This window comes from Nanorana parkeri, unplaced genomic scaffold (genome assembly GCF_000935625.1).
Source record: "Nanorana parkeri isolate BGI_ZX_2015 unplaced genomic scaffold, ASM93562v1 scaffold210, whole genome shotgun sequence".
Lineage (NCBI taxonomy): Eukaryota > Metazoa > Chordata > Amphibia > Anura > Dicroglossidae > Nanorana > Nanorana parkeri.
Genome location: NW_017306478.1, coordinates 416027 through 426940, shown reverse-complemented (window position 1 = coordinate 426940; position 10914 = coordinate 416027). Strand labels below are relative to the sequence as shown.

At 46.3% G+C, this 10914-nt stretch overlaps 1 protein-coding gene across 3 annotated transcripts in view; it reads left to right on the top strand.

Moving 5' to 3' along the window:
- The window catches only part of ZBTB7C (zinc finger and BTB domain containing 7C), a 143527-nt gene that overhangs the window by 107176 nt on the left and 25437 nt on the right, over positions 1 to 10914 (top strand). Inside the window, exon 1 of one of the 3 annotated variants that reach the window (XM_018555710.1) lies at positions 10549 to 10618. The exons of the other annotated variants lie outside the window; for them this stretch is intronic. The gene's annotated coding sequence lies outside the window, so the exon portion shown is untranslated. Of the gene's footprint in view, positions 1 to 10548; positions 10619 to 10914 lie in introns of those variants that run through there. 3 annotated transcript variants of the gene reach the window in all.

The following is a 10914-nucleotide window of genomic DNA, read 5'->3' as shown; positions in this document are numbered from 1 at the left end:
AAAACTATTCGCTCCCCACCCTCCCCGGCCGTGACTCAGTGCACACCCACTGTGTTATTTTCCCTTACATCTGTTGCTGATTTAACTTGTAGACTACTGGGTTCTGATTTTCTCCCCGTGCTATAAATGTTTAGCCATTACTCTTTATTGGTGGACACCAGCCTTGTTTACCATCTCTGTAGGCTTAAGTGGGTTTTATTATACCATAGATGACAATATGTAAAATTAGAGAAAGACTGATATGCAGATTCTTTTCCTATCTCTGCATATCTGTTTAAATAAATCTGAACTTCTATGTGGATCATGGAGATCTAAGCATGTGATAGCATACAGTGCCTACTTAGCTCCCATCCTTACACTGGACCTGATGGACCTACAGGGTTATTCACTAAAGGGTGAAGAGTTTGGCGAAGGCAGGAAAAGTGAACAATCTAGAACAGGGATGTCCAAACTCCGGCCCCCCAGCTGTGGTGAAACTACAAATCCCATGAAGCATCTCTCTCCGGGAGTCATGTATGTGGCTGTGAGAATCTTGCAAAGCCACATGGGATTCGTAGTTCCACCACAGCTGGAGGGCCGCAGTTTGGACATCCCTGATCTAGGACAACAGAGCTGGTTTGGAAGAATTCATCAATTCAGCTCACTTTTCAGTTCAGCGATGTTGTCCTAGATTGTTCACTTCTCCTGCCTTCTCCAAACACTTCACCCTTTTGTGAATAACCCTGCTGGGGTCTAGACTCCATAACATCCCACTAAAGTTGGACGTTAAGATTTTCCTTCCTGGCCATGTGGAGAACCTAGCCCCTACGGTCGCGGTTAGAAGTTTTGTAACCCTACTTTTCTTTTATGCCAGGAAGATTATTGTCTTAAATTGGAAAAAATGGCACAGCCAACCCTTCATGCCTAGAAGGCCCCGATGAACTCCTCTCTTCACTTATATAAGGTTACATATGCAAGCCAGGGGTAAGCCGTTCAAGTTTGATAGAGTGTGGGGAAGCGGACTTGATTCTGAAAATACTGTTTCAGTCTAATTTTGCCTGTTTCTCTTCTTTAAGCTCTTTACCCTAATTGAACCGCTTGGGTACGTGGAATTGGGACTCTTTTATGGGGGTGCTATAGACCTGTACTTTTGTTTGGACTTTGGACCCTTTCTTTGATGCATCAAGTTTTTTTGAAACGCAGCAAGGACCCTCCAGTGGGCAGGGCCGGTGCTAGGATTCTTGCCTAGACAGGCAAAGTTGCATTTTTGCGCGCCCCCCACCCCCCCATCCCAACCCCCTCCCCGACCCCCTGTAGCGCTGGGCTTGCTCCTTATCAGCATGTTTTTTTTTCTTCACTTACCTTCGGTGCGGGAGAGCAGCGGCGAGTCAGCGCTGGTCCGGTGGGAGGAGCTCCAGGTAGGGTCCTAATTTAGCTGGCTGGCTACTGCCAGAGGTGCAGCGCGTGTCGGTATCCTCTGGCAAGTTGGAGTGACTTTCTATTACTTGCTCAATCCCTGCACATGCACAGGCTGCCTCGGGACTCTGCTAGGTCTATGGCACATATGACGTGTCTTTGCAAGTGCAACATCCCTGCGCATGCACAGACAACCGCAGGTCTCTGCCAGGTCTACGGGACCTACAGAGTGTCTGTGCAAACTCAAGATCCCTACACTTGCACAGACCACCGTGGGTCTCTGTCAGGTCTAAGGGACCTATGGAGTGTCTGCACAAGTGCGAGATCCCTGCGCATTCATAGACCACCAGGGATCTATGGGATCTGGTGGGGACTCGTGGCATGTCTGCATATGCATGGACTCGTTCATGTGTAGACACAGCGCAAGTTTCCGCCAGGGATATGTATGTGCCAGATCACACAGCCTACCTCCTTGACATTGATGTGACCTAGACATCCCAGGAGGCAGCTTGTGGCTGGACTACGTCATCCTCGCCTAGGTGAGGATTTAGTAAATGGATCTCTAAAAAAGTTTAAAAAAAAGGTATTTTCTTTGTACAAATTTTTTCCCCCCAATTGTGTAAGGGGGGCGGGGAGGCAGGTGAGAGAAAGTTATTTTCATTGATGAAGGACCTCTTTAAGGTTACATTTTCAAGTCTGACTTGAGTTCACCTTTGATTTGATACAAAAACCTACATTGGTTAATTGCTTTTGTGTCTAATATCCATCCCCCGGAGTGCTGCTTAAACTTTGCCTCTGAGCTGGAAGGTTCTTTTGACGAAGTCCAGGCTTTTATCAAAGTGCTTTCATCTTTGTTTTTCCATGCCGGTTTCAGCTCTCGGAGATGCTGTGGTTGACAGCTGGGCAAAGTTTGAACACTGAGCATGAGTCTTCCGGTACTTGTGCAGCCAGATGGAGGTTTGACTAAGTTGGGTGACCACTCATTACATTGTGTGAAAGTCTGCGAAAGCTTTGTTGGTAAGCCACGGCCTTCCACAATATCTGAGCCGTCATCTGTGGGCCCTGCCGTTCACTGTGGCACACTGGAGCCTCTTCGTATACTGCACGAACCATCATTTATCTTTCAGAAGACCTTCTCGAGGAACAATTTCAAAACCAACCCTCTGTGTAGTTTGGGGATACTTCTGACTTGATTTTGGGGTATTTCTCAACAAGTCGGAGAAAATTCCAGTAGACGTGTCAGAGGTTTCTTCCTTTGCAGGTAGCAGACAAGGTTGTAGGTAGAAGCCGGGGTAGTTCAGAATCTAACTCTTGGGGGCCCTTTTATAACAGAGAGTGGATATCATACAAACAGAAAACAAGATGGTCGCACACCAGATTCCACCGGGATAGTTTATTGAAGCCTGTACCACATCACTGGTGTCCCGCCCAAGGTTCACCTCTCTGAGGCGTTTCACTCAATCAGGGGCTTAGTCATAGGGGTTTCTAAGGGGGTGGATCTTGAGCAGGACACCAGTGATGTGGTGCACGGTTCAATAAACTATCCCAGTAGAATCCAGTGTGTGGCCAGCTTTTTTTCTGCTTGTATGGGCTCATATTGGAGGGAGGATGTGCTCCCAGCGACAAGCACCTGGCTCATTCATTTCCTGAGCCGCGGAGGAACTTTTTTCTTTTGTCTGTTCTCCTTGCAGAGAGTGGATATCACTATCTACTCCCTGGCGGCCCCTTTTTTAGCCCATTCATAAAATGCAGGCCGCAGTGTCCTGCAGGTTTCCCCCTGCTTAATGCAACAGAACTCTGTGAATGGTGAAGAGACAGTCACATTATTTTTTTAAATTTTAATAGCATTCCACTGTATTTGTAAAGAACGTGAATGTGCTTCATACATGTGCTGGGTTTTTACTACATACTACAGCTTTTTAAATGGACACCTTAGTTTTAACTTTAAGGGTGAAGATTACTTATATTTCACCTCCGCTTGTCCATCAACATACTAATCACATTTTTAAATAAAACCTTTCGTTTTCATTATGTACCTTATTTTAGACCCAGTGATGCCTTGATGGGTGCATGCCTGTCTAGAGGAGTGGGCGTTCCTGTCTTTGCATGCAGATCACCCTAGCTAACATCCACTTGTAATGCTGAGCTTTCATGATTGAAAGAGCTGAAATCCAATGAATGAAAGGGGTAAGTCAGGGACAGTCAGGCTGGAGAAGAATGTTGGGAATGCAGCAGCATACTGATTGTATTACTGACTGCAATTATGTCTTTTGACCAGTAGATGGCGGTGTTATGCAATGCTAGTCTATGTTAGTTTTCCATAGGCATACTTATCTATGATATACAGGAAGTTATTTCTGTATGCTGTATAATGCTGTATTCTGATGTAATGTTATTATAAGCAAGTAAAACTTAATTTAGCATTCCACAAGATCTCAGTGCTTCATCTAAACCCATAACTAACAAGGAAAGAGCTAGATGGATGTCCTCCAGACAGATATACTGTGTATGTGTATATATATATATATATATATATAATCTTGGAAGTACTGAAAAACCTTGCCTCTTTGCCATTGGTACACTGGTAACACACATTCAAGCCTTGTGTCAACTTGACATATATGAGAAGTGAATACATATACAAGAATAAAGAGAATGAAAGCTCAGGTCTAGACAAATGCCTCCAAGTAATCCAGGCGGCTGCGATAGATGTACACCTCTGTGGATTGCTCCGTGGCTTATGTGACACTCCTAAAGGGAGAGGGTCACCTTCTACAGTCACCTCGCTCAGCGGTGAACAAACATGGCTGCTGCAGCCAGGAATTTGTGTTTTGTGTTGGGTGATGTGTCTAACAACGTAGCACTTAACAGGTGCTGCAACACCTTCTTGCCTGGGGGGAAAGTGCTGATTGCTGGTATTAGGGTGGGTGGTTTTAATAGCACATTCTGCCTGAGACACGATGTACAGAATGTGGGTGTGCTGAGAGGAGGAGACCCGGGGCTGCTTTGTCCTCCCTGTATTGTGTTCGCTGGCACAGCTAATCCTCCTTTCAGATGCAGCTCACCTTCCGCTGTGTCACTGCAGCTGTGAAGACAATCCTGCGTTGAGAGATTACATCCAAAAGCCAAAGTACGCCTTTCAGACCGTATTGATAGTTTTAGGGTGGCCAGAGATAGATCTCCCAGAGGACAGGATCAAGGTTGAGCTCCACCGGATAAAAGAAACCCAAACATAGTTCTTTCACACCAGTTCAGGGGCTTACAAGGTTATGTCGAAGGGTAAGCGTGGGAACCTGAAAGCTATAATGATTGGGACAAATCTTCTCAAATGTCCAGTAAAGGGTTACCACCGTTTCTGGGAAAAAATACAGACCTTCCTGTTTTATTGGAGCAAGGGTTCTTAACCTTTTCATGATCTCAGACCTCCAATAGATTGGCCAATATGTTCCCCATATTCCCTTCACCTGACTGAACAAGATCATCGTCATCTTCATCTCCCATCCAATTAGGTTCTAGAAGGTCTTCAAGACATGTCAGTAGGCTGGAGCACGTACCTCCGTGTCTCCCTGTCCTCCAATGCCAAGCAATCTCAGAGGCAGGAGGACCCACAGCCAGGCCCTGCCAGACCATACCCCCCTGCTAACCTGATAGCACCCTGCATCCTCTACAATCACCTTACTACACCCCACATCCTCTACAATCCCCTTGATATACTCCACATCCTCTACAATCCCCTTGATATACTCCACATCCTCTACAATCACCTTGATACACGCCACATCCTCTACAATCACCTTGATACACCCCACATCCTCTACAATCACCTTGATACACTCCGCATTCTCTACAATCACCTTGATACACGCCACATCCTCTACAATCACCTTGATACACCCCACATCCTCTACAATCACCTTGATACACTCCGCATCCTCTACAATAACCTTGATACACCCCACATCCTCTACAATCACCTTGATACACCCCACATCCTCTACAATCACCTTGATACACCCCACATTCTCCACAATCACTTGATACACCCGTATTGAAATATCGACTTTTGTCAACTGGAGTGGTGCCATCAGGTCCACCCACTAATCACATTTTGGTCTGAGTCAGCAGATTTTGGCTGAGATTCGAGCAGTGTATGGCCAGCTTTAGGCATGCAGTGCTCAGTGCTGGCCAGATAACAGGAGCTGTGAGAGCAATAAATCTACACTATAAGACAGTTAAATAAATTATCTTTCCTGAACAGCCTGCACAGGGGAACTCTGAGTAACAACTGGAATGTTCACAGGGGGTACAGGGTCAATGTGAACAGATTTGTATTATCTTCACATGTACACAGATATTCTAAGCTCAATTTGACTTGATGGCCCCCCATCCACCCCCAGGCCCCATAGCAGCTGCATGGACTACCACCAGATAAATAAGTATGTGTGTGACCATACACCTGCCGATTATCGTACGATAATCGCGGGAAAGGTGTATGGGAGGCGTGCAACCATTTCTACTGTACGGTTTCACGTCTTTTGCTTTACGAGCATGTTTCCTCAGCGGGCGGGCTTGCGATGGTTGTCTTGCGATGGTTGTAAGGTGTATGGCCAGCTTTAGACCGATGGCTACCTGTCTGTCATTATTTGTTACAGGTGTTCATACAGTGCCATCGATCAGTCCCTGTCCTTGAGGAGCTTACAATCTAAGGTCCCTATTTCTTACATACTCATACGAGGGGCAGTTTAGACCGGAGCCTCTCTGAGAATCAGACCTAACTGTGATGGATGACATTAGCCGTACTTTGACATTGTACAAGTCTCGGAGCCTCTGTTCCCAGCCTGGCTGGGTTGGCTGTGATCTTCAGTAGAAGGGTGCTGTTTGTTCTCGGGGACCCCCCACCCCTGTAGAGCTTGTGGCAGTCTTCTAATGAGCAGAGCCGGGAAGTGTGACATATCTGTTTTGTATGATCACCTCTTATGCACTCTGAGCTGCCGAGCAGCTAATGAGAGAAAATTATACTGAGAATCTGCTGCTAATACATTAGACTAGACTGCGCCGTGTCCTCATGACGTGCTCTTCCACACATCCGGACCTTTCATTCTAAGCACAGACGCACGTCTCAGCTGCCTGCCTAATGCAATGTTTTCCTTTTTGTTGTTGTTGTTGTGATAGATGATGAGACTGTAGACATTATTCTGGTTTGATTAAAGGGTAACACTTGCCCAAAATTACAATTGGACCTGAAATTAGATATATTTTCATGTTAAAGTGATATAAAAGCCAAAAGATTTTTAAGCTATCTCAACTGCTAATTAAATCTCTTACTATTCGGGATGCACCAATACCGGTTTTCGGCATTAATTACCGATATTTTTTTCCCGCTACTGGCCGATACCAAATACCGATACTGGAAGTCCCATTAAGGAAGCTGGACGGCGTGAAATAACTCTCCGCCCAGGTGATGAGGAAGCATGGAGCCAGCTTTCTGGCCAATCAGGAAGTCAGGGGGTGGGTAATGATTCACCACCTTCACCTCAATCAGGAAGCTGGGTGGCAAGTCATTACACGGCCCCGGCTTCCTGATTGGCTTGGAAACCCGCTCCATGCTCCCTCGTCACCAGGGACCATGGAACCGGCTTCCTGGACAATCAGGAAGCCGGGGAGCGGGTAATGACTCCCTGCCCGGCTGCCTGATACCGGAAGTTCCAGTATCGGGATAGGCATCGGGAGCATTTGGGCAAGTACGCGTGCTTACACAAATACTCAGTATCGGCGCTGATACCAATACTAGTATCGGCATCCGTGCATCCCTACTTACAATGAATGTTGCTTCTTGATGTTTAAAAGGTTTAGTTTCCTGCAGAATCAGCTGGTCCACTGAGCACTGGTCCTGATATCCTGTTTAAGGGCAACTCCTTTCCCTTGCAGGGCCTATGGAGCCACCCTTGTGAGAGCTAGTAAGCTGTGTATGTCTCCACAAACACCACAGGCATGATAAGGCAAAGCACTCCCCTGTTCTTCCCTTCTCCCAGCTAGTAGATGGACATCTGCTGGAGGCTGCTCTGTTCCTTGTGATCTTGTTCAGGGAAGACGAGCTGAGAGATCTTGTTCAGGGAAGACGAGCTGAGAGATTTGGAGCTGTATGGAAACATGATACCTGATCCTCACTCCCCAGGACCTCCCTTTTCATGTGTATTTATGGTCATTTAGTTTATTTAATGCTCTTTGTAGTTGTTTGTTTGTTTGTTTTTTGTGTCATTTTGATCATTATTCCTTTATTGTTGCTTTAAATGTTTTATTTTACTTTTTTTTGTGATGCCTTTTTTTGGGAAAGAAAAATGATGGCATTAAATAGACCCTGTCACCAGCTTAAAAATGTGAAGGTAAAAAAATCACAGAGAAATCTAATATTTGAAATGCTTACTTGCAGTGTTTTTTTTTTCTTTCAATAAATGATTTTGTTCAATTGCGATATGTCCCTGGTTAGAAAATCTTTTCATTACTGGTCCCCTTTAAGCAGTGATGGTAATCACATCCCCTGATCTCCAGATGACCACTAAAGGGAGCGCCTGCAACCGTTTGCCTGAAATTCAATCATTCAAACATTGTGAGAACAAGTGAAGAATATAAACGCCAATCAAATATGATACAAAAAGAATTCAGAATTTCTATAAAGACACTTTAATTTCCAAAAAACACAAAAAAAATCCAACTTTTTGGGTCAGACTAACTAATGCCCAACCCAAAAACAATGCTCCCTCAGCCCTTCCATTCCATAACTGGCAATTGACTTAGATTTGTGCATTGCTGTAATGCACGTTATCCATTGCGGTGCGTTGGCAGCCTATTTATAATGAATGGGCTGTCCTATCGCTACAAACGTGCGGCGCGGCGAGTGTTAACGCCCATACATTTTTGCACATAAGAGGGTCACAAAAGTGTGAATCCAGACATAGGCCCCGGCCACACCATCGCATAGTGGGAACGTGCGTCACATTCGCGCATGTTTGTGTATATTTGCTTGAATTTTTTTCCCCACGTCTGACGAGTGGCTTCTTTTGATGTTAATGGGTCAGCAGGTGCGTCAAACACGGGAAAAGCAGCTCATGTAGCAAAATCTGCTAGATGCATTCCGCGCGTTTCCCATCCGCATTTGGGGTGCCATTAACTAGTAATAGAACAGAGGGACGTGGCGCGCTTTTAAGCGCCTTCCATGAATGCTAATCAAAGCGCACATTTTTTTCTGCGTTTTCATGGAACACGATGGTGTGAAAGAGGGTTCGCACCTCGGCATGCTGAGATCAAAGTCGCGTTCGCTCAGCTTCGTGCGTGTTTTTCCCACGTTTGCCCAATGATTTCAATGGGTGCCGCATGTGCAACAACAAACGCAGGAAAGTAGCTCATGTAGCAGATTCTGCTACAGGCATATCGCATTTTTTCCAGTGCGTTTTAATGTGTGCCAATTCATGCGAAAAAACGCATATTTTCCCGCCCACGTTTGGGGTGCAGTTAACAAGTAACGACACCGCAAGCATGATGTGTGTTTTTAACATGTTCTGTGAATGTGCGTCAGAGTGCGCGCATGATGTGCGGTTGACACCCGTTCACCGAACGCGAAGGTGTGGACAGGGACTGAGGGCCGGTTCACACCACAAACAGTTCGTTCCAGAGCGGTCAGCCTCCGAAACGCACTGTATCGCGACCTGCCCGCCTTCCTGTGTTCAAGGGCAGGAGGGGGCGTGATGGTGCATTGGAGTCGATCACCCGCATCCAAACTCTTTTTAGCATTGCAGATTAAAGTCAAGTTGCAAAAAGTCAGCCAAAGTCGATTGTGGCAATGAAAGAGTTAAAGTAGAAATTAAGCCAATTTTCTTTAGTTATGGATGGAGTAAGGGAGGAGTATAGCCCAGTCAGCTTTTTTTTTGTCATCTGTGTCCCATTGGGGAGATTTCCCCTCACTTCCTGTCTGATAGCCACATCAGGAAGTGAGGTGGTGGTCACCAGAACTAGTGTCCCTATGGGAGGATTTCCCCTCTTTTCCTGTTCTGGTGACAACCTAAAATTTGGGATTTTATTTCACTTTCAGTGATAACATTCACTAGGACCAATAGATGGGGGGGGAATCTCCCTAACGGGGACACAGACAGCAATAAAAACCTGACTCCTTGTCCTTGGCACCCTAAACACATGTTTTTTGGTAGGCAACTCCGGCCCTCCAGCTGTGAAGCAGCCACAACTCCCATAAGGCATTGCAAGACCTTGACAACCACAGGCATGACTCCTCCCAAAGGAAGTGGTGTGCTGGGATTTGTAGTGTCACCACAGCTGGAGTGCTGAGATTGCCTACCCTTATAGCAGGCGGGGGCAACACCGGCCCTCCCGCTGTACTTTAACTACAAATCCCAACATGCCTTTGCCTCTGATAATCATACCTGTAACTGTCAGTCGTGCAATGGCTCATGGGACTTGTAGTTCCACAACAGCTGGAGGGCCTTGCCTTATAGTATTTCTAAAGCCAACTTAAAAAAAAAAATTCTGGATAGGGAATGGTTAAAACCCTGTCGGCACGCTTCTTTGTCATCAAGAGATTTCCCTTCACTTCCTGTACTGCAGGCACAACAGGAAGTGAGAGGAAATCCCTAGTTAGCTGTCTTCATTGGTACGTTTTCCTGTCCCGGTGACAACTCCGTTTTAGATGATCCCATCACTTTCAGTCCCGGTGACAGCGGTTCCAATAAGGGCGACTCTCACGGGTCAGCTATAAAGGCTTTGACGGAGGTTCCCAAAAAAATAAATAAAAGAAAAACATTGAGACAAAAAAATCTTTATACATTGTAACAAGTCTATGTACATAGTAACAAATCCTTATACATCGTAACAGTTAATCCGGGTCTGGCTGCTGTGTTGGAGTTGTAGGTTGGGGCAGGCGAGGGTTAAACGTACGTGGGCACTGCTGAAAAGCAAGCGGCGCTCTTAGCAGGAGGTTGGCGGCGTTTCGTGGATCTTGTCTCGGGTGCGGTTTATTAGGTTTACAATCACACTCTTGGCCCGGATTCCCCAGCGCTGAATGAAGACACGAAGCTCGCTCTCTTTGTGAAGCTCCGTCTCACCCTTAAGGGACCGGGTTGTCTGCTACGGATGACACATCTCAGCACGGGCTGAACTCCATGAACGCTCCGTCCTGCTCGGCGATGGGGAGAGAAACTTCTGTGTAGACGCCAAGGTACGGAATATTTCTCCTTCTCCGGGGTCGATGGCGGAACGGCGCGTTCGGACAGATGCAAAAATAACTCCTTATATAAAGGGCGACGGAGAACTTTTTGTCGTTCATCAGGGCCGGGCCGTCCCGCTCAGGGTCAGGTGGGTGTTTGCAGTGCTGCGTCAGTGCCGTTGTTTTGGGTTTTTTTGGCGCTGTGAAGACGCACGCGACGGCCGACCTCTCTTATTTTTGCTTTTCGATAAGTTTCTGCTGGTGACTTGTATCTGTATCGCCCTCTGCCCCCGGGACAGATGGGAGAG